At 39.6% G+C, this 23,521-nt stretch overlaps 1 protein-coding gene and 1 pseudogene across 1 annotated transcript in view; both read right to left on the bottom strand.

Annotated features, from left to right (window-relative positions):
• LOC105516989 overlaps positions 1–5,378 on the bottom strand; it is a 28,627-nt pseudogene extending 23,249 nt beyond the window's left edge.
• The window catches only part of FER (fer (fps/fes related) tyrosine kinase), a 435,538-nt gene extending 413,109 nt beyond the window's left edge, over positions 1–22,429 (bottom strand). The window contains exons 1-2 of the mRNA XM_011949316.1: positions 22,252–22,429; positions 1,931–2,075 (exon numbers count right to left, since the gene is read on the bottom strand). The gene's annotated coding sequence lies outside the window, so the exon portion shown is untranslated. The remainder of the gene's footprint in view (positions 1–1,930; positions 2,076–22,251) is intronic.
• Between the last annotated feature and the right edge of the window lie 1,092 nt (positions 22,430–23,521).

Raw genomic sequence — 23,521 nt, 5'->3', positions numbered from 1 at the left:
TCTCTACTAAAAATACAAAATTAGCCAGGCGTGGTGGCACATGCCTGTAATCCCAGCTACTCGGGAGGCTGAGGCAAGAGAATCACTTGAACTCAGGGAGGCAGAGGTTGCCGCGAGCCGAGATTGTGCCATTGCACTCCAACCTGGGCAACAAGAGCGAAACTCCATCTCAAAAAATAATAATAATACTAATAATAATTATCAGTGGAAAAAAAGCAAAATAAAGTATTAAGTAGTATATATTACAAATTTGCCAGATGCTTTATTTCCAGCACTAACGTTATTTCTAGCACTACAGTTAACTGCCTTTTGGTAAAATAAGCAATCCATCAGTTAACAGGAAAGATAGTTTTCTAAAAGGTTTCTGTACATGATACCAGCTTCTAATCAGCTGCTCAAAAACCAAAATTCTTGAAGTCATCCTTGAGTATGTTCTCCCTCTTTCCACGCCCAAACAATATAGAAGTCCTATGAGTTCTGTCTCAGAAAAAAAAAAAAATGAAAATGCATCTCAAATTCATCCATCTCTCCCTTATTGCTACAACCCCATCATGCAGGCAGGCCACCACTATCTTACCTCAGCTCCTTAAAGCTAGCTTTCACTTTCATTTCAACCAGTCCCTGTCTCCCACAGCAGTTAAAATGATATAAGATGCAAACCTCGGGCCAAACCCTTCAAAGCCCTAAATAGTTCTATAATCTCTTCCTACTTAAATCTGCCTCTTTCACTATGTCAACCGCACTGGTATTCTTTGGTTCCTCAAATTCACCAAGCTCTTTCCTCATTCAGGGTCTCTGCACACAGTATTCCTTCTAATAAGAATGCTCTTCCAATCAAAAACAACTCCCTTCCCCTGCCCTAACACACATCCAATACTCACTCTTTAAATAGCTCCTTCTCATAGAATAGGTCTCATCTTAAATATCAGCCCCTGAGAGGAGTCTTATATGACCCTATCTAAAGTAGATTCCACCTCCTCATCTCCATATTATCTGTTTTTCTGCTTTCCTTAAAAAATTGTATTATAAGGCCATGCACAGTGGCTCACGCCTGTAATCCCAGCACTTTAGGAGGCCGAGGCAGGAAGATCATCTGAGGCCGAGGTGGGAAGATCATCTGAGGTCAGGAGTTTGAGAACAGCCTGGCCAACATGGCAAAACTCCGTCTCTACTAAAAAAATACAAAAATTAGCCAGGCGTGGTGGTGAGCACCTGTAATCCCAGCTACTTGGGAGGCTGAGGCAGGAGAATCACTTGAACCCAGGAGGCGGAGGTTGCAGTGAGCTGAGATGGTGCCACTGCACTCCAGCCTGGGTGACAGAGCCAGACTCCGTCTCAAAAAAAAAAAAATGGTATTATAATTGTTTGGTCAATTTATTTTTAATCTGTCCCCTCCCTCAGAATATAAGGATGGAAATAAGGATGGAACATCCAGCATAGTCATCATTACATGCTCAGAAGCAGCACACCATATGATACTTAGAATATCAATGTACCTCTCAAATGAATTAATGAAATAGTCAATGAATATATGATATTAGACAATGAGATTAATAATGCTATTAATGGAAATACAGAAATGTAGAACAAAGTGCAAGTATTTGAGAAGAAAAATGTGGTATGTTCAGTTTGGTGCCAAGTGGTTAAGAAAATAGGACTCACGGGCGCACAGGTTGAGGAAGAGATACAGATTGGGATTCTGCTAATTATAAGTGTTAGTTGAGAAAAATAATTATGTCACAAATGAGATCAAATAATTGGGATAGATGACAAGCAAAAGATAAATAAACATGAATATAAAACGATAATAGCCCACATAGGAGAATAATCTAGGATAAAGAATACTACAAAATCAAGACAAGTCGCAATTGCAGAGACCCAAAATAAAAACTGTTTTAGTGTCTTACCAAGAAGAATAAAGTAATCCTACCTTACTGCTGTTCATTGCTGGCCATGCCTTAGCTAAAGTAGCATGTCCATGATGAGGTGTCACACATTAGGGACGAAGGAGATACTGAGAAAGTGTGCAGTGAAGTCCAGCGAAAATGATCACAGGTCTAGCCAAAAACCATGAGCTGCAAGAAGAAATTCAAGGAGTCAGAACTGTTCACTACGGAGAAAGAGATAAAAATGCACACTTTCAGTATACTTGGCTATTCCTGGAAATTAACTGTGACAACTTATGACAATTGCTATGTTAAAAATAAGAATGCTACACTTACCTAACTTATCTTCCACTGTTTACTCCCTCCCCTATCTTTCTCTAACTTTCCGAAAGAGTAATGTATTTTTACCTTCTCCTCCAACCTATTCCCTCAGTTTTCAAGAGGTAAGTCATGTTTTTCTCCATTTTTACATCATAAAACTAACTTCAAATTTGAAACACACCAGGCACAGTGGCTCACACCTGTAATCCCAACACTGTGGAAGGTCAAAGCAGGAGGATGGCCTGAGTCCAGGAGTTCGAGGCCAGCCTGGGCAACATAGTGAAACCTAGTCTCCACAAAAGTTAAAAAATTAGTCAGGCATGGTGGCACACACCTGTAATCTCAGCTATTTGGGAAGATGAGCTGGGAACATTGCTTGAGCCCAGGAGATGAGGCTGCAGTGAGCCATGATCAGGCCACTGCACTTCAGCTTGGGTGACAGAGCAAGACTTTGTCTCAAAAACCGAAAAAGTTTCAAAGGCATCAGAAGCAGCCAGTGATTATGCTTGTTAAAATATTACTACAGCCTAACATAATAATTAAGTACACAAGAAAAACTTTTTCAAAGGCTGGAGAAGGTTTGGGAAGGATTCCCCCAGCAAACACATACTTTCTCTGCCTCATATTTCTCTGCCTCATAAATATGCCTCATATTTATGTATCTGCTTGTTTGTTTGTTTGTTTGTTTGAGATGAAGTCTTACTCTGTCGCCCAGGCTGGAGTGCTATGGCATGATCTTGACTCACTTAGCCTCCACCTCCTGAGTTCAAGTGATTCTCGTGCCTCAGCCTCCTGAGTATCTGGGATTACAGGCATGTGCCACCACGCCCAGTTGATTTTTGCATTTTTAGTACAGACAGGGTTTCACCATGTTGGTCAGGCTGGTCTCGAACTCCTGACCTCAGGTGATCCACCCGCCTCGGTCTCCCAAAATGCTGGGATTATAGGCATGGGCCACCGCGCTTGGCCTCTGCCTCATATGCTTTAGTATGCCAAAGTATGATCCTTGAATTGGCTGTTCTCCCTTCAGTCCTTGAAAATTGTAAACTTTTCTGAGAGATTTTTTGGTCACTAGCTCTCTCTTTTATCACTGATGTCAATATATATAGTTCATACCCCTGTTACAATATCTCACTTTTTGCCTGTGCCATACCATTTTTAATCCCAACTTCCTGGTTTATCATAAGCTCCCTCCTTCTTCCAAGTTCTTCTTTTTTGTTTGCCTACTCTGTTTCCTATCATTTCCCCTACTGCCTTGACTTTCACATGAATCAGATGACATTCCATAAACGTTACCAACAAGATTATTTCTTTCCTTCTGCTCAGGAAAAAGACCAAACACAGTATGTCAGGCATATTCTCCAAGTCTACTTTTCTAATCTTTTAACCATTTCCAAAGGGTGCCTTCACCCCTAGGAAAGCATGTTATTCCCTTCTAGATATAGCAAAGCTCCTAAAGCTAGAACTGGTTGGAAATCCAATCTACGTGTAATTAAAGTGTTAATACATTTCTCGTCTTCCATAAAATTGTGACATGATTGAGACAGGGATTTCTATCTTAACATAGCCACTTGCACAGTACTTGGAACACAGTAGCCAGCAAACAGGTAACTACCAAATGAATGAAATTCCAAAATCAATTATGGTTTCCTCTGATTTGTACACTTTGGTGTAAAGTAAGGCTTCAACAGGAGTTGTTATATAAAATGATAAAATTCATCACGAAATTATTTTTAAATATAAAAATTTGAATGATGGCTAGATGAGGTGGCTCATGCCAGTAATGTCAGCACTTTGGGAGGCCAAGGCAGGAGGATCGCTTGAGTCCAGGAGTTCCAAACCCTCCTGGACAACATAGTGAGAGCTCATCTCTACAAAAAAATACATAAATTAGCCAGGTGTGGTGGCATGTGCCTGTAGTCCCTGCTACTTGAGAGGTGAAGGTGGGAGGATCACCTGAGCCCAGGAATTGGAGGCTGCAGTGAACAATGATTGTGCCACTGCACTCCAGCCCAGGTAACAGAGTGAGACCCTGCCTCAAAAAAAAAGAAAAAATTCAGTCATGACTTCACTTTTATGTAGCTTTCAATATATCATCTTTAATTAAACCCCCAGGGTATAGTTCAGTAAACAGTATTACTCATACAGCTTTCTGAGGAACAAAACACATTATATATGTATCCAATTCCACTCCAAAGACAAAGCCAAAAATTACTGGATTATCCAATTAATATTAAAAATTTTTAAACTCTCTTTTCTATCAGCAAAGATAGTTGCATTATTTAGGATTCCCTGTTCTGGTCTCTCACTTTGCTATGGAAATGGTTTCCACAGACCTAAGTTCAAGAAAGACAACTATTCAACTGAGATTTCAGGCCCAGTATTGAGCAGTGTCAAGTATCTTGCTCAGGAAAGCTAGTCAACTGTAGTCCTAGCTACTCAGGAGGTTGAGGCAGAAGGATCACTTGAGCCTGGCGGTCAAGGCTGCAACAAGCTGTGATCACACCACTGTATTCAAGCCTGGGTAAGAGAGCAATGCCCTGTCAAGAAAAAAAAAAAGAGAGAGAAAAGAAAGCAAGCTAGTCAAAGGACCCATGTATTATGTCTCAATCACCAACTCAGTCTTTTCTATAATTTTTATTTTTCAATGAAACAAAAAGCATTTTTCTTTGATAGTGAAAAGATATGGGTTAAAAGTAATAACCGTTTTTGGTGGCATCTCTAAATGGAACTCTTTATTTTTTTTTTTTTTTGAGACAGGGTCTTCCTCTGTCGCCCAGGCTGGAGTGCAGTGGCACCATCTCGGCTCACTGCAAGCTCCACCTCCTGAGTTCATGCCATTCTCCTGCCTCTGCCTCCTGAGTAGCTGGGACTACAGGTGCCCACCACCACGCCTAGCTAATTTTTTGTATTTGTAGTAGAGACGGGGTTTCACCGTGTTAGCTAGGATGGTCTCAATCTCCTGACCTCGTGATCCACCTGCCTCAGCCTCCCAAAGTGCTGGGATTAGAGGCGTGAGCCACCGCGCCCAGCCTCTAAATGGAACTTTTAAAATTCAAACCACTATAAACCTATGAATCAAAAAAATTATATTCCTTGTGTTACTTCAAAGGTATTATCATGCTTACCAGACTCAGCAAAGGTTTCCATACATAACAGTTGAAAACACATAACGACTGCTTTCTAATGCACCTTAATCTTCCCCACCAACTTCCTCAATTACACATACTTTCATCTCTAACTCACATACATAGCCAAAACATAGTTACTATTCCCTGAACTATGCTTCTCTTCACAAATGGGACTAGGGTGATGCAAGAGAAATACATGGGGTGCAAAATTTAAGGAGATACTCTCAGGATCATGCAAGTGCCACCCTGCAGTTGCATGACCCTAAAAGTGATTATGTCTCATATTTTGTGTCCTAGGCAACTCTCTTGCCTTACCCTGGTCCTGGCTCTACTTCTCTTTCCCATCTCTACTCTCCCCACTTCTCTAATAAATATCCCCTTAATTTTTCAAATTCCAATTCTGATAAACTAAGTATCTGTTTTAAACAATGAATTTAAGTATAATTTTACAACCACTCAAAATTATGTTTTCACGACCGGGTACAGTGGCTCATGCCTGTAATCCCAGCACTTTGGGAGGTCAAGGCAGGTGGATCACCTGAGGTTGGGAGTTCAAGACCAACCCGACCAACATGGAGAAACATCATGTCTACTAAAAATACAAAATTAGCCAGACGTGCTGGCACATGAATCCCAGCTACTTGGGAGGCTGAGGCAAGAGAATCACTTGAACCTGGGAGGTGGAGGTTGCAATGAGCCAAGATGGCACCACTGCACTCCAGCCTGGGCAACAAGAATGAAATTTCGTCTCAAAAATTAATAAATAAATAATAAAATAAAATTTAAAAATAAAATAAAATTATTTTCAAAGAAAATTTCTTGTTCATATGTGGTAGATGAAAAACAGATGAAGTAGTTATGCCTATATACAATAAGATTCTATTTTTAAAAATGACTGTGAGTTGCATGTGCATGTCAGTAATAGACCTATGTTATTTTTTACTCTGAAGCATCTATCTCCCCTTCTGTTGGTAGCAGCATCTTAATTTTCTTTTCCCAAACTTTCCTTCTCTTATCATCAATCCACGTGGTTTGGGTGGCATTGATCACCAGCACTCTAATGTTTCTGGGGTAGGAACATAACCCAGGTCTGGGAAATCAGCATTTCCTTCTCGCAAGCAGTAGTTCAGGAATAGGTATGTTACCCAAATTGGACAGATAATACTGAATCCCAACATTTCTGCAGAAGCTAATCAGGAAGGAAAGTTATCTTTCAGCCAAGGTTGCTAAACTGAATGATGATGATAAGTACCTACTAGACAATCAAGCAACCCAATCAAAGAACCAAGAGAAGAGAAATGGAGAAATGTCTGAAAATATTTTCTCCCTAAATCTGAGTTCAGATGTAAACAGATACAGCTGCTGGAATTCAGAATTACTGCTGGGAAACAATTCACTCTGCATTTCTCATTCTCCTGCACAGAATCTTCTGACCAAAATGTACTACAAATGGGTATTTGCATAACAGACAGTCTTGGAAGCTAGAGATAGCATCTCCCTAAAGATAGAAAATTCCAAAGAGCTTTGGAGAAATTAAGCCCTCTCCTTCCCCTCCCTGGAAACATTTACTTATAATCTAGGGTAAGAAACCTAAAGATACCTTCTCCCTCTCCTCTGGAAGAGATGTGCTTAATGAGTAATCTTTCTCGCTCTGCAGGGGAGGATAGCAGATGTGCCAACCCCCTACACAAGCTTGGAGTCTCCTCATTGCAAGGCTCCTCTCCTGTGATGCAAATCTGCTGCATGTGTAGGTAAACATCTAGCCCTCATCACATTGCTTTGTCACAGAGATGGGGCAGGGAGAATCAGCACGAAGATATTTCTCTGGCCACTGCTTTTGCTGTAATAAACCCCCCGAGTCTCTGACCCAGGGCTCTTCTATTAATGTACGTATATAAAAGTACGGCAAGGTAACTTGCTTGTTTGCAAACAGGGTATTCTCAGTCCCTTCAGAGTTTCAGAGTTAATGGTTACATGAGGCAACATATTTTTTTTTCTTATGTATTAATTCATTCAACAAATATTTGCTGAAAGCCTACTATGCTATCTGTGTGCCATGAGTTTTCCTATATAACAGGTAAAAATTCTTGCCCTCATGGAAGCTGTATTCTAGAGAGAGGAAACAAACAAAATACAAAATAAGTAAATAAAATACACAGTGTTAGGTAGTAATAAGCACTATTTTTTAAAGCAGAAAAAGGTAAGTATGAAGTAGTCGATTTCAAATATATGTTGAGTGATTAAAGACTTTACAGATAAGTAACATTTACCAAAGACCTGAAGCAGATAAGGAAGTTAGTCATATGGTTAGCTGAAGGAACCACTATCTGGGAGAAGAGCATTCTAAGCAGACAGAACAGAACAGAAAGTATAAAATATCTATCTAAGGAAAAACAAGGAGGCCTGTGTGCAGTGAATGGTGGAGAAAATAGTAAAAAGATCCCGCATGAGGGAGGGAGAACAGAACCACAAAACCATGGCCCATTTTAAACTATAGTTCAGAGAAGAACTAGTTCGGAGAAAGATCCTGCATGCAGGAAGGAAAGCAGGACCATGAAACTATAGCTCATTTTAAGGACCTGAGCTTTTATGTGGGAAACCCCTGAAAGATTCTGAGCAAGGAAGAGACATGATCTCTTATGTCTAAAAAGGGTAACACAGGCTATTTTTTTAGAGCAACAGTAGTAGCAGGGAGACTTTTTAGGAATCATGTAGAAGGAGAAAGAGGATGTTGCTGAACCAGGATGACAGAAGTAGGGACGGTGAGAGCCAGTCAGATTATAGGTATTTCTTTGAAGAAAACAGAGTATGCTGAAAGTCTGAGTTGAGGAATGAAAGAAAAAGAATCAAGGATAACTTTGCTCACACTCGGGTCAGGGCAAAAACAAAGATGGAACTGCCATTTATAAAGACGGGAAGGACTAAATTTTTAAATAGGTGTCTGTCACTAGCATCCAAAAGAAGCCTAACAAATATAAAAATTTATGCCACAAGGCAGGCAGATTGCCTGAGGAAAGGAGTTGAGACCAGACTGACCAACATGGTAAAACCCTGTCTCCATTAAAAATACAAAAAAAAAAAAATTAGCCAGGCGTGGAGACACACACCTGTAGTTCCAGTTACTCAGGAAGCTGAGGCAGGAGAATCACTTGAACCCGGGAGGCCAAGGTTGCAGTGAGCTGAGATCATGCCACTGCACTCCAGCCTGGGTGGCAAAGTGAGACTCTGTCTTTAAAAAAAAAAAAAGAAAAGAAATGATTATACTAGAAATAAGGTAACACAAGTTACACTTCTAAAATGTGAGACTGAGTCAATAATAGAAAATGAAGCAAACTTGGTAACCCTCTACTGTAGGGTAAGAAGTCAGCAATCTTTAATAAGCAAAATAGCTGGTAAATTGCTGTCCTCATAAATTAGACAAGTACACCTTGTTTTACTGCACTTCAACTTTCTGCACTTTATAAATATTCCCTTTTTTACAAATTGAAGTTCTATTGTATCCTGCGCTGAGCAACTCCATTGGCACCGTTTTTCCAAAGCATATACACATTTCATGTCTCTGTGTTACATTTGGTGATACTTACAATATTTCAAACTTTTTCATTATTATTATATATTTTATGGTCATCTGTGATCAGTGATCTTTGACACTACTATCTTAACTGTTTTGGGGCACCAAGAACCACACTCATATATGACGGTGAACTTAACTGATAAGTGTTATGTGTGTTTTGACTGCTGTATTAACCAGCCATTCTCTACTCCTTCTCCTTCTTCTTGGACTTCCCTGTTCCATGAGACACAACAATTTGATATTAGTCCAATTAATAACCCTTCAAAGGCCTGTAAGTGTTCAAATAAAAGGAATAGCTGCACATCCCTCATTTTAAATTAAAAGCTAAATTAAGCTTAGTGAGGAAGGCATGTTGAAAGCCAAAATAAGCTGAAACTCTTGAACCAAACACCCAAATTGTAAAAGCAAAGGAAAAGTTATTGAAGAAAATGAAAAGTGCTCCTCCAGTGAACACACAAATGACAAGAAAGCAAAACCGCCTTATTGCTGAATAAAGAAAGTTTTAGCAGTCTAGATAGATTAAACCAGTCACAACATTCCCTTAAGCCAAGGCCTAACCCAGAACAAGGCCTTAACTGTCTTCAATTCTATGAAGCCTGGGTGAGGTGAGGAAGCTTCAGAAGACAACTCTGAAACTATCAGAGTTTGATTCATGAGGCTGAAGGAAAGAGGCTACCTCAACATAAAAGTGCAAGGTGAAGCAGCAAGTGCTGATGGAGAAGTTGCAGTAAGTTATCCAAAACTCTAGCCACGATCACTGATGAAGCTGGCTACACTAAACAACAGATTTTCAGTGTATATGAAACAGCCTTACATAGGAAGAAAATGTCATCTAGGACTTTCACAGCTACAGAAAAAAAGTTAATGCGTGACTTCAAAGCTTCAAAGGACAGACTGACTCTTGTTATGGGCTAATGCAGCTGATGACTTTAAGCTGAACCCAATGCTCAGTGACCATTCTAAATATGCACAGTCCATAAGAATGATACTAAATCTACTCTGCCCATGCTCTAGGAATGAAAACACAAAGCCTGTATAATAGCACATCTGTTTACAGCACAGCTTACTGAATATTTTAAGCCCATTGTTCAGACCTATGGCTCAGAAGAAAAAAAAAATAAAAAATTGCTTTCAAAATAGTATTGATCATCAACAATGCACCTGGTCACCCAAAAAGTCTGATGGAGATGTACAAGAGTAATGTTGTTTTTGTGACTGCTAATGCAACATCCATTATGCCATATTGGCTAAGCAAAAATCTTATTCCACTGCCAGGGCAAAAAATCCTTATCATATCTATCCAGTGAAATATACCTGTATCATGGCCAAGTTATCTCTGTGGGCTGTTTCCCCTTTTCCTCTCTTCCAGTTGCTATAGTTTGAATGTGTACTCTCCATAATTCATGTATTGAAAACTTCCCCAGTGTTATAGTATTGGAAGGTGTGGCCTTTGGAAGGTGTTTAGGTCTCAAACCTAAACCTAAACCATGATGGTGGAGTCCTAATGAATGGATTAATGCTGGTACAAAAAGAGCTTGCAGGAATGTGTTTTCTTCTCTTCTCTTCTGCTGTGTGAGGACACACAGTTCATCCCTCTCTTGCCCTTCAGCTTTCTGCCATGTGAGGACACAGCAAGAAGGCCCTCATGAGATGTCTACACCTTGACTTTGAAATTTCCAGCCTCCAGAACTGTGAGAGAATAAATTTCTATTATTTTTAAATTACCCAGTCTGTGGTATTCTGTTATAGAAGCACAAAATGGACTAAGACAGAAATTGGTACCAGAGAAGTGGCATGTTGCTATAACAAATACCTAAAAATGTGGAAGCAGCTCTGGAATTTGGTAATGGGTAGAAGCTAGAACAGTTCTGAAGATGAATGCTAGAAAAAGACTGTGTTGCCATGAACAGAATATTGGCAGAAATATGAACAGTAAAGGCCATTCTGATGAGGTCTCAGACAGAAATGAGAACAAAGTATTGGAAACTGGGGGAAAGGTCATCCTTGTTAAAAAGTGGTTAAGCACTTGCCTGAATTATGTCCATGTTCAGGACTTTACAGCAGGCAGAACTTAAGAGTGATGAAGTAGGATATCAATTAACGGTTTTTGCTGTCCACATGCTATTTTCCTTCTATCACTGAATACTGGCCTTATTACAATTAATTCTACTGGTCAACTGCAAGTTGCTAGACCCTGAGACAGTCTGTTCAAACAGAACTAAAGAAATTATCGAGAGATCCTAGTCTTAAAGCTAGATACAGTACTTAAATCTTTTCGTTGTCTTCTTTTATTAAGGGACAGGTGGCAAACGCATCGAAAGTTATAAGCAAAAAATTTACGCGACAGGTGAGGGCATTTTTTTCAAGGGCATGTATACAAGGGAGGACATGTATGCACACTAGAGGACTATAGTAAATGTGTTTTGCTCACCCAGCATCTACTTCCTCTTTCCAGGGTCACAGTATCTTCTCTTTTCTCCAGTGAGTCTAACCATTGTGATTCTCAGGCCAAAGGGTTTAGACATAGCTGACCACACTTTCTGTTTCTAGTTCCAGTAGTTAGCATCTAATCCAGATACAGCCTATCATCATACATCATCTCTGTGACCACGGGATCAGGGATGGGGAAATGATTGGAATCATTCAACGAGACACAATCCTGGAACTTTTGCTAGAACTAAGGATAACAGAAGTCTTTATGTTTGGCTTCCTGAACCCAAGTGAAAGAAATGTCACAGAGCTCCACACGGAGAAGGCCTACATGAGAGTATATATGTACCTAAAGAGAATATACTTCCAGTTTCAGTGCCTTAAGTATGAGTGGAGTTTCGGTCTCATGCAACTGAAGAATAGTGAAAATTCTAGTATTGTCATCCTTAGTTTGAACTTGAAAAATTCCAAAGTTATAATTAAATTATTTGTCTAAATTCACACAGCTATTACTAGGAGCACAGATTCAACACTAGGTAGGTTTGCTCTTTTCACCACACCATACTGCCTCTCAAGAACAGTCCAAAACCTCTCTATGCTTTATAATTATCTGTAGCTATAAGATAAATCCTCACATGGGGTGAGTATTCTAGTAACATCTGTAGAAAGATCGAAAATGGAAGAATCACATGCCTTCCTGCTTTCTGTCCCATTCCTGCAACAGTTTGCCTCTTGTCTAGCATAGAACATTTCTACATTATTTTTTATAATGTAGATTGAAGGGCATGCCTATCTGTTCACCATCTTCATCCTCTTTCAAAATCCATGATATTATTGTATGTAATAGCAAGCTAAGACATTCAGATTTTAGAATGCCAGTTCCAGACAAAGGGTAAACCAGGCTCCAAAATACAGAAAAGAAATCAGAAACTTAAAACAGGCAACCACCAAAGTCTAGCTACTATATTGTTATGATTAACTGTGAAATAGTCACAAAAGCAAACCCCTATTATCCCAGAAGTTAGGACACTGCTGTTTATGTTAACATTTTAAGATATTTGTCAGAACTATATTAACTTCTAGAAAGTAGTAGCTGTTAATAAACAAATTCCTTTCAAATATTATTGTTGAGGGTAGGACAGAAGGGATGAAGGACAGGATTTATGAACGTAAGATTCCTGACATTTTCAAGAAGTCTGTCTAAAGACCATGAGAATTTTTGACAGAGCTGGAACACTCAATGAAAATGTTTCACAAATTAACTTTTTTTTACCTCTAAGGCATGGTGGATTGATTCGCATCAAGATCAAAGACTCACTAAATTCAACATTCCATTGTTAAACTTATTCAAAAATGTCTGTTTTCTAGCTAAGATCCACCACCTTCTCAGGCCTCTTTATTCTCTCTCCACTTCTAGCAGCTGGCTTTCTTTATCAGGAAATTATTTTAAAAAGAAACATTTTATAACTTCACATAATTTATAGTATAGGACAATCTCAAACAGAACAAAGCCAAAGCAAAATATAGACACAGACAGCCAGGAGCATGAATATGTTAGGGTCTTGCTTCTAATAAGAGGAAGTAATCTCAGCAAAACTGCAAATATTTCAACATAGACCTTTAGAGTCGCTCCCAAATAGCGGAAACTTCTATTAAATCCAGGACCATTAATAGTTTACTATATTTAGACTTTTACCATTCACATTTATTTCAGGTTTAAAGTATGAAACACCCAAGTTCAAATCTCAGTATCATTTTATAACTGGGTCTCCTTGGATAAATGATATGACCTAAAATTGGTTCCAGATCACAAAAAGAACATGCAAGCCATCAAATTCATAAATTCAAAAGAAATGTACAAAAGTGCATCGCACTTTTAGCAGGCACTAAAGAAATGTTGGTGCCACCACCATTGTATCTGAAGCCATATAATTTACTAAAAGACTTAAGACTTATATTGACAGAAACTATCTCTACCTGAGAGGTTAAAATGTTGAGGAGGGGAGAAAAAAGAACTATATAAAAACAAAACAAAAAATGTGTGTGTGTGTAGGAGAAAGAAATTGGCTTCTTCCTTTGTAAAAAGTTTCTATTGTATATAAATCTACCTAAAGATTCTTATACATCATCCCCAGCATAAATGCTTATAATTGAAATACTGATCTATCATTAACTAGATAATTATATAGTATCATATTAATTAGTTATATTGACCTATAATTACCTATTGCCATTTTTTATCATTAATAATTATCTGAAACAACATCGTTTAGTTCCCCTTAATTACGCCACTATAGCAAATTTATTAAATATATAAAAAGTAAACAGGCATCACAAAGTAATGGTACCTTAGCCAAATATATACATTTGGAGTAGATTCAGAATGGATGGCAAATGTGATAGTGACTGGATTTTCCATATTAGAAAGTCCATCACACACTTATATGTTGAAACAAAGAAAAAAGGTGATACCTGAAAATATTTCCTTTGCTCCTAGTAAATCAAAGTTTGTAAAATCTTAGTGAAAATTTAAATAATGGTTAACCTATATAAGAAAGTACATAGAAAGCATGTAATTCTAAAAAAAATTCAAGAGAAAGTCAAGACACTGTATATTTTCTTTTTTTTAATTTATTATTATTACTTTTTTTTTTGAGATGGAGTTTCTCGCTCTTGTTGCCCAGGATGGAGTGCAATGGCACGGTCTCATCTCACTGTAACCTCCACCTCTCAGGTTCAAGCTATTCTCCCACCTCAGCCTCCCAAGGAGCTAGGATTACAGGTGCGCACCACCACACCCAGCTAATATTTGTATTTTTTTAGTACAGACAGGGTTGCACCGCGTTGGCCAGACTGGTCTCAAACTCCTGACCTCAGATGATCCCCCCACCTCGGCCTCCCAAAGTGCTGGGATTACAGGTGTGAGCCACAGTGCCCAGCTGATACCATATATTTTCAAAAAACAAGATGTGGTATAGCTGCTAGGGTGGCTACTGACACATTTGTTATCAAAACTGAACACTGCCGTCAGCCACTGTGGCAGGTGGATTACCTGAGGTCAGGAGTTCGTGACAAGCCTGACTAACATGGTGAAACCCCATCTCTACTAAATACAAAAAAATGAGCCAGGCATGGTGGTGCATGCCCGTAATCCTAGTCACTCAGGAGGCTGAGGCAGGAGAATCGCTTGAACCCCGGAGGTGGAGGTTGCAGTGAGCTGAGATTGCACCATTGCACTCCAGCCTGGGCAACAAGAGTAAAATTCTGTCTCAAAAAACAACAACAACAACAACAAAAACCCTGAACACTGCTAGAAGAGTCAAATGCACTTTTCTTTGTATAATGTGAACCCCGGAGGTGGAGGTTGCAGTGAGCTGAGATTGCACCATTGCACTCCAGCCTGGGCAACAAGAGTAAAACTCTGTCTCAAAAAACAACAACAACAACAACAAAAACCCTGAACACTGCTAGAAGAGTCAAATGCACTTTTCTTTGTATAATGTGAAATTAACAAGAGAGCCCCATCAATCCACAGAAGCTTGGGAAATTCTCCCAAGCTGAAGACATCCAGAGAGTAGAAAGGACACATGCTACAGAAGTGTTCAACTCCACGGAGAAAACATCCAAGAGACAGCAGCATACAGAAAAGCCTTAGAGCGACCAAGGACTAAACCTTGTGACAATGCAGGAAGCTTTGTGATTAAGCCAGAAATGCTCTTCTATTCCGCAAACTATAGGACACAAGGGGCAAGAATAAGAACCTTGCCCGTAAACAAATAATGTAATGCAAAGTTGTCTGGTCTTCATTTTAGAAGCAAAACAATTAATAGCTTTAAAGACTCGAGTCCTACTTATAGGATTGTACGAGTCTGAAGGGATCACTTAAACTTTTCCACTAAATCTGACTACACTTTATGGAGGTGGCTGTATCCTAGATTCACAAAGGTTTCAAGAAATACCACTTGCAAATATCAAAGGTCTACTGAACATAGTTTTTCTAAGTCTTCACTTAGAACTGTATATTATATGTGGTGCTTCCACATAGGATGACTGATTTAAAAGTAAGCTCTATTCATAGTAATGCAAAGATACTTTTCTGACTGAGCCATTGCAAAGAGCATTTTTATATTCTAAGTGCCTAGAAAATAAAAATTCTAGTACTGTTTCCACTTTTCCTAAAACCTTAAGTCCCAATACAGAAATAGCCTTTTTGCAAGTAAAATGAGGTACTGTTAGCTAAATATTTTAAAATATTAAGTTATTCTAACTTTTAAATGTAGGACTCTTATTAATTACATAAAATTAGTGTAACAATATTTTCATCTGTAGCACTATAAGAATGATAAGAAAAACTAGTGGGACATTCACTTCAGGAAAACGTGGAAATAACTTGGGTCCCAACTATAGAATTGTAAGGTATGTCTTCAGTATTTGTTACTACCAATACTTAGACACTTTTTTTTTTTTTTTTTTTGAGACAAGGAATCACTCTGCTGCCCAGGCCAAAGCACAGTGCTGCAATCATAGCTCAATGCAGTCTTGAACTCCTGGGCTCCAGGAATCCTCCTGCCTTAGCCTCCTTAGTAGTAGTACAAGCACATGCCATCACATCTGGCTAAATTTTTTAATTTTTTTTGTAGAGTGGCGTCTCATTATATTACCTAGGCTGTTCTCAAACTTCTAGGCTCAAGTGATCCTCTCGTTTCAGCCTCCCAAAGTACTGTGATTACTGGCATGAGCCACTGCACCCAGCCCACATTTTTTAATGACTCACTTTCTCCAATAAATCAGAGTAGATTCAAGTTTATACCCATAATGATGTCACTCTCAATCATCTGCATTCTAATATGCTTTCTTGAATAGGAGAGAGACTGAATTAGAGCTTGCATGCTAGAAAACTGCACAGTGGAATATGTCACACATGTAAATATCTTGTACCTGGATGGAAAAAAATATGAGAAACACTGACTTGAATCACAAAAATCTGTTTTACTGCTGGATGAGACCATATGGACTCTAGTTCAACTCCTAACTCAGTTTAGTGCTTGCTTCTCTACACAGAATAACTATAGGCTGGTCTGCCCATTTAAACTGTATGTTCTTTAAGAATCGGAACCCTATATTTAGAGAACACACAAATCTAAAATAGGGATATCTGTAAAATACTGCTCCTTAAAAAATAATCATATGTTTCAGTAGGAGGTGGAAAAGACACAACTAATATACAGATAAGGGTATTATTAAATTTAAAAATAAAGTTTAAATTTTAAACAGATTGAGAAAATGTGCTTGCAGGGGCACTACTTAAGAGATTTAAGACAGTAACGTGTAGCTAATACCTGTGGTTTAAATGAAAGGAATTTAGGGCAACCATTCAAAAACACATGATCATCTAGGGAAAAAGAAAAATAAATCAGGAATCCAGACAAACTGGAGATATTTTGGGGTTAAAAATCATTTAACGTAAATTTATAATTATTTCTACTGAGATATAATAATATAAGATTTATAAAAAGAACAGCTAATCTGAGATATTTCTAATTGTTTTATTTGTATAAATGCCAATGTCATTCAACTTAAGTAAATTTAATGTACATTATATTTTAATTTCTTATGTGTGAAACAAGGACTTTGTGGATGGTATAATAAACACATTAATACGAGAAGAGATAAAATCAATGTTATCATGTAAAGAACTGAATACAGAAGTTGAATACTTCCTAAAGTCAGTTCAATACTTCCTAAATCTTACCTACGTTGTCTCATTTCTTCTATGTAACAAGCTAGTGCAGCAATTTTACTATCCCTATTGAATAGAGGAGAAAATTATAACTTAAAGAGATAAAATAACTTGTCCAAGATCCCACAGAAGAGATTATCTGACTCTAAAATAAATGGCTCTTCTTTTCCCAGATTATCTGACTCTAAAATAAATGGCTCTTCTTTTCACCACACTTTGCAACCCAGCAAGGAACACCTACATAAAATGTCCAGTCTTTTAATACCTACTAAAAAAAGTGACAATATCAAGTTTATAATGAATGGTGGTGATGAAAAGACTAAAAATTAGTAATTGTCTGATATGAATATTTAAAAAATAATTACAAATCATGCACATTAAATTTTTTAAAGCTGAATTATGTAATATCCTCCAAAAATGGAGAAATCTGAAATATTTATTGAAAAGAACCAAGAAAAGTTCGTTTTACCTAGATATTTTGAATTCCAAAGAAAAAACATGGCCCCATATTTTGTCAGCCATACAGCAGTTTTATATGGTAAACTAAAATATTTATACTTACAGAATAAGAAAAAGTAACTGCTTGGGTGTAATTCCTTTGTTCTGACTCTAATCTGTCCTCTATTTATTCTTTTCCATTTTTTTCCCCCAGATCTAGGAGCCCTCTACTAATTTAAGGTAACAGCCTCAAGTTCAAGAACTCTTACAAATTTTGATGTGAATGCAGATACACTGAAATGAAAACCATAAAGTCTCAATAATTGGTAGAGTGTTACAGAAGAAATCCAAGTTTCTGTTAGTTTCCAAATCATTAACTATGGTAGAATGATGGGTGACTTCATTTTCTTCTCCATACTTTTCTGAATCGATTGTAAGGCATTTAACATTTATAATCAAATAAAAATAGGAAAGAAAAGGAGTAAAAAAAGGAAGGAGGTAGGGAGGGAAGGGAAAATTGGAGCCTTGATTTTAAAAAATCCAGTTGTTTCTGAATTTACTGAATCTACAACTAAAGTTCTAAAACTGTGACCTAATTGTTTTTTTTAGTCTATCAATAGCATGATAGGTTAACCATACATAAGCATAACAAAGACAAATGAAATCTGGAAAAACAGTATAAAGCAATCCAGAGATCTATAAATTCTGAGACATAGCCCTTAATATTTAAGAAACTACTATATGAATGAAGGAAGTATGAAAAACAGATTTAGGGTATGCAAAAACTAAAAAGCAAGATTCAAATACTTAAAGAGGTGTGCAGGAATTTCCCAGGTATAGAAAAATCACAGATATACAAATGTGTGAATTTATACCCATTTCCACTTACTCCTTTACTATAAATTGAGGTTTTGTATCAAAATATTCCTCAGAACCATGAGACAACACCCAAGATAGTTGAGTCCTATTGAAATACTGACTTAAATCTAATTACTTCAGTCTCCATGAAGCAGTTCTACTAAAAGAAATTCACATTTGTAAGCTTTTTCTATTACAAAAATACATTCTTATTCCAAATGAACAGACATAAGATTGACCCAATTTATCGTCTGTTACCAAATTTTACATAACTGATAGTCCCTTAGACTTCCCTCCAAAAGATGTTTATTTATAAATCAAGTACAAAACTATAATCTGTTTACACAGGAGTCCAATTTTGAAGCAAAACTTTTATTTGTATAACAAGTTCATCAGATTTCCTTTTGTCTGATCACCAAAATGCAGTTTACTCATTTGGGCCTTAATTACAAAGATGATGACTTCCTACCTCACTCACAAGATTGCTTTGAATAGTCTCATGTAATTAAGTTAGTATAGTTTTAGTAAGTACAATCCCCACTTACAAACAAAAATAAGCACCTTATAATTTGGTGGTGTGTATATACACATATACTATATACTACATACACATGTATATACATATGCTGGGCTTTTTGTGGTTTTTTGTTCGTTTGTTTTTTTGTCTTTTTGAGACGGAGTTTCGCTCTTGTTGCCTAGGCTGGAGTGCAATGGTGCGATCTCCACTCATGGCAAACTCCACCTCCCAGTTTCAAGCGATTCTCCTGCCTCAGCCTCCTGAGTAGCTGGGATTACAGCCATGCGCCACCACGCCTGGCTAATTTTGTATTTCTATTAGAGACCGGGTTTCTCCATTTTGGTCAGACTGGTCTCCAACTCCCGACCTCAAGTGATCTGCCCACCTTGGCCTCCCAAAGTGCTGGGATTACAGGCGTGAGCCACTGAGCCCGGCCACATATGCTGCTTTTTAAGCTTGATCATTTCAGTTCCTCTATTCCTTAATGTTTACTGTATAACAGTAGCCTTGAAATCGCTATTGCTAAATACATAGGTGGTGGGTTCAACTCGACTCTTCTGCATTGTTTGAAATTTTTCATAGTAAAATTTTAAGGTGAGAAAAAACTGGTAAATTTGAAATGTTCACAGTCCAGAGTTACAGTAACATCTAGATCGAAGATGAAATGTAAGTGATTTGTCTACCAAAACCTGAATTCTTTCTTCTGAACTAATGACATCAACCTTTGAAGTAGTGCAGAAGCTGCATCAACTTGACACTATATAGTTTTAGATGATGTATATTTAATGTGATTTAATGTAATTTATCAACAATCAATGCAGAAGAGAAACAGATCTTCACCAAAGGTCTTTCAAAGATGAAAACAGAAGTATGCCTATGTACTCTCTTAATATATTACCAGCATCTTTGGAAGCATAATTCTCTTGGCTCAAAAGTACCAGCAGAAAAGCTTTCCTGGACTACAAAAAGATACACTCTGCCTTCCTGACTGACAAACCTGCAGCTATTCACAAATGTCTTCTTAAAAGCAACATAGGTATATATACCAGGACTACAAATACTGCACTATAGATTTTGCAATAGTTTTTTTTAATCCTATTCTCATTCCACATATGAATTGAAAAGTATTTTCTAATCTTTAATCATTAAAATAGTTTTGATCTATTCTCTTAATTATTTTTCCATTACACTTCTATATACGGTGACTTCATCTGAGAAATTTATTATCTTAAAATATCTGGATAAAAGGAAAATGGCAGTACACTTTTACAGCAGTTTATGTCAGTGATAGTGAGACCACCATTAATATACGCAACTTCTGAATTAAAAAGGTTAAAAAGTTTATTTTTTTTTAACCATAAGGCGAAGGAAAAATGTAAGGCTAACAGCCTTAACAAATTATTAGATTTTGGATTGCACTACAGTGGATGGCAAAATCACAAACGTACAAAGTGCCCATCTCACAGTAAAGTCCTCAATTTATGCAAGAAGTACCCTGCCCCTACCAACACAACCCAATGAGCGTATTCAGAAAGTCGATGCTAAGGGAAACTGTAAGGCAGAAAGATGACCCCTGAAGGTGCCTCCAAACATCTCCCCAATTCTAACCTGCAAAGAGACCACAGAGCAGAAATTACCAACGACAACACTAGCTTCACATTTAAGATCTCTTAAGTAGACTCTTGGAGGACGCCTCTGGCCAAGACCGGAGGAGAAAGATGAGGTAGGGGATAAAAGCGGGAGAAAGTGACAGGCGGAGAGCTGGGGGAGGACCCAGCGGGTCAAGGGAGACTGCAGGGCTCCAGAGGTAGGAAGGGATTGGGAGAACACCAGGGGTTGAGGGTGCCACCCCAGCGGGAGGGCGGCGCCCAGGAGATGAGTGCCGCCGAGAAAAGGGGTGAGGGTACAGGCAAGATTGGGCGGTGCCCACAGTCCCTCCCAACCCCGCCTCACGCCTAGCAGCCCCCAGACTCCGCGACGGGGCGGAGCCACTGCGCCCGCCACAGCCCGTTCGCGCGGGCACCCGCCCCCTCACCCTACGGGTCCCAGGATGGTGGTGGGAGGGGCAGGCCTCGTGGGGCTGGGTGTGTAGCCCGGCCCAAGCCCCAACCAGGAATGCTGCGCTGCAGGCGGGAGGATGGGCGGATGACCCTGCAGCCAGGGACGGGGGTTGGCGGGGGCGCTGGCTGAGGGCGGAGGAAGAGCCTCGGCACAGCCCCGAACGCTCGGGCCGAATCCCGGGTGCCCCTCTGCTGGCAGGGATTGTTGCCCCCGCTCTAGGCTTGCCTTCCCTCCTCTTACCCCCTTCCCCCGCGTTGCCCCGGGCAACAGCGCCTACCGCCGGCGGCGCGAAACGCACCTACCTAGAACCTGACAAGCCGGAGCCCCTCAGACTCCGGAGCCAGTCACCACCCCGCGTCACGGGGGCTGCCACAGCCAATAGGAGCCACTGTCACGAACCTCTGCAACCAATCCCGCTGCACTCCGGTCTCCGGGCACCCTCGAGGCCTCAGCCAATGGGCAAGAGCGGAAGGCGGGCGCAGCCGCCCGGCCCTCAGTCCCCTCCTCCACTACCTCCCAGGAGGCGGGGAGCGGCCGATTGGCCCGGGCCCCGAAGGGGCAGGACTTGGGCCCTGGGCTGGGTGGGCGCACGCTTAACCCGGGCTGCGGGCCCTGGGAGTGGAGGAGCGGAGCTGCAGCCGCAGCCTTCTGGGCTCGCTCACCAGCCTGGGTGGAGTCCCGAAGTGTGCGCGTTTGTGCCGCTCTCCCCGCCTCGGTAACCTGCTCTTCCCTAGCCGGTGTCCTGGGCTGCCGGGGTGAGATGAGGCCGGAGGCGGACGACGGCGTCACAGGAAACTTTGGGAGGCTCGCCTGGCCGTGGCCGGGAAGTGGCCGGATCGGGGATGATAAGCTGAGGCCGCCTGGAAGGGACTACTCGGCGGGTCGGCAGCCGGAAAGGAATTCGGAGAGTGGGGGCGGAGGCGTGATTAAAATGTTAAGTGTGCCCGCAGGGCGCTGGACGGTCCGCAGAGCTGAAATCTCCAGGAAGGGAAGCCGCTTTAGGGCCGCGAGGCCCCCACCCCTAAAATAGGCACTTTTCAGCCTCAGAATTGGTCACTTTTTCCTGCACGTTCCCACATTTTACTTGCATCTGTTATTAACGTGGATTGCTTTAGAATGGTTTTCAGCAACTCCAGTTTACTCTGAGTCCCTTAAGGGGAGGAACTGTCTTTCAATCCTGTACTCCCAGTGCCTGAGCCTGCCTAAAAATGTTAGAAACTCAATGCTGGAATTGTAATGGATGTTTAAAAGCATACAGCAGGTCCTGGGAGTAGCCCCCTATAATAAATTCTTACCTCTTCGGGAGTCTAGAATGCGTGGAGAACCCAAACGGGTCTGCTCTTCAGTGATGGCCGTTTCTGAAGCGTCCTTCACCAAAAGAATTTGGTGAAAAATGAGTAATGTGAACTACAAGATTATTACTAGGTGATCAGTAACAGTAGGATAGGTATTCGTCATTATTCAGGGTGTGACCCTCCCATGTTCCTGTAGTAGGCTTTTTAAGGCGGTGTATCTTTTGCATTGGTTAAACCACATAGCGTCAATGCCGTATTTCCCCTCCCTCTCAAAAACTGAGTTATGTAGGAGCCAAAGAAGAGTGGTGAATATTTTCTCTAAGCAGGGTTATTTATTTAACCACAGAGAACAGCCCTACACATAGGAACACATAAATCTTTAGTCGGACTTTTTTGTAAGTCTACTGTTTTAAAGCTAAAGAAACAAAAACCAACATAAAAATTTTAAATAAGAGGTTTAATTCTCCCTATTGAAAATGGGGGATGAGATTTCCTGTCCCTTTTTCTCCGAGCATTTGTCTTAGAAAACTAAAGTACTTTCTTAATTGTTAAGTACTTTCTCAACTCTTTGAAATGTGTATAAATCCATTTGAGGACTAGAAAGGTCTTGTCAACTTTTGGATCAGGAATGTCTCTGGAACCTGGAAGCTTTTTTCTTTACTTCTTTTTTTTTCTTTCTCTTTTTCTTTTTCTTTTTTTTTTTTTGAAATACTGCACATATCAAGGGAGTAGCATGCCTCCCTATCTCCCAGTTTCCGTGAGAGCGTTGGAGCCTAACTTCGGTGAGCAACTTGCTCCATGTTGCAAAATTACCTTCCGTCATAAAGACAGGAGAAGTTTGTTTTTCCTCTAGATAAAACCAATTAACTAACACAGACGGTCACCCCAATTACTAAGTAAAGATGAATTATATCTGACACAAATGTCAGGTCCTCTTACTTGAGGACTAGTTATTGTTCATCTTGAAAACGTGTATGTAATGGGTTGTATATACTTGGCTATATAAAAGGGCGAGATTTCTGTCTTTGCAATCTCTTAGCAAGTTGCCTGTGATGTGCATCACAGTCTGGTTTAATGCTTATTCAATAATAAAAGGGTTTTGTCTACTAACGTTTGTGGAGAGGATTTCTGGGTTGGAAGATTTTGGTTTGTATATTTTTCCAACAATGCCTATACCCAGAATGTTGGTATGACAAAGTTAAGGAAAGTAATTACTTCAGAGTTTTTAAATTATTCTCTAAAATGATGGTTAATGTTTGATATATATTTC

Source organism: Colobus angolensis, unplaced genomic scaffold, assembly GCF_000951035.1.
Source record: "Colobus angolensis palliatus isolate OR3802 unplaced genomic scaffold, Cang.pa_1.0 Scaffold298, whole genome shotgun sequence".
Lineage (NCBI taxonomy): Eukaryota > Metazoa > Chordata > Mammalia > Primates > Cercopithecidae > Colobus > Colobus angolensis.
The sequence above is the reverse complement of the archived record's forward strand: the minus strand, read 5'-3'. Positions and strand labels throughout refer to the sequence as shown.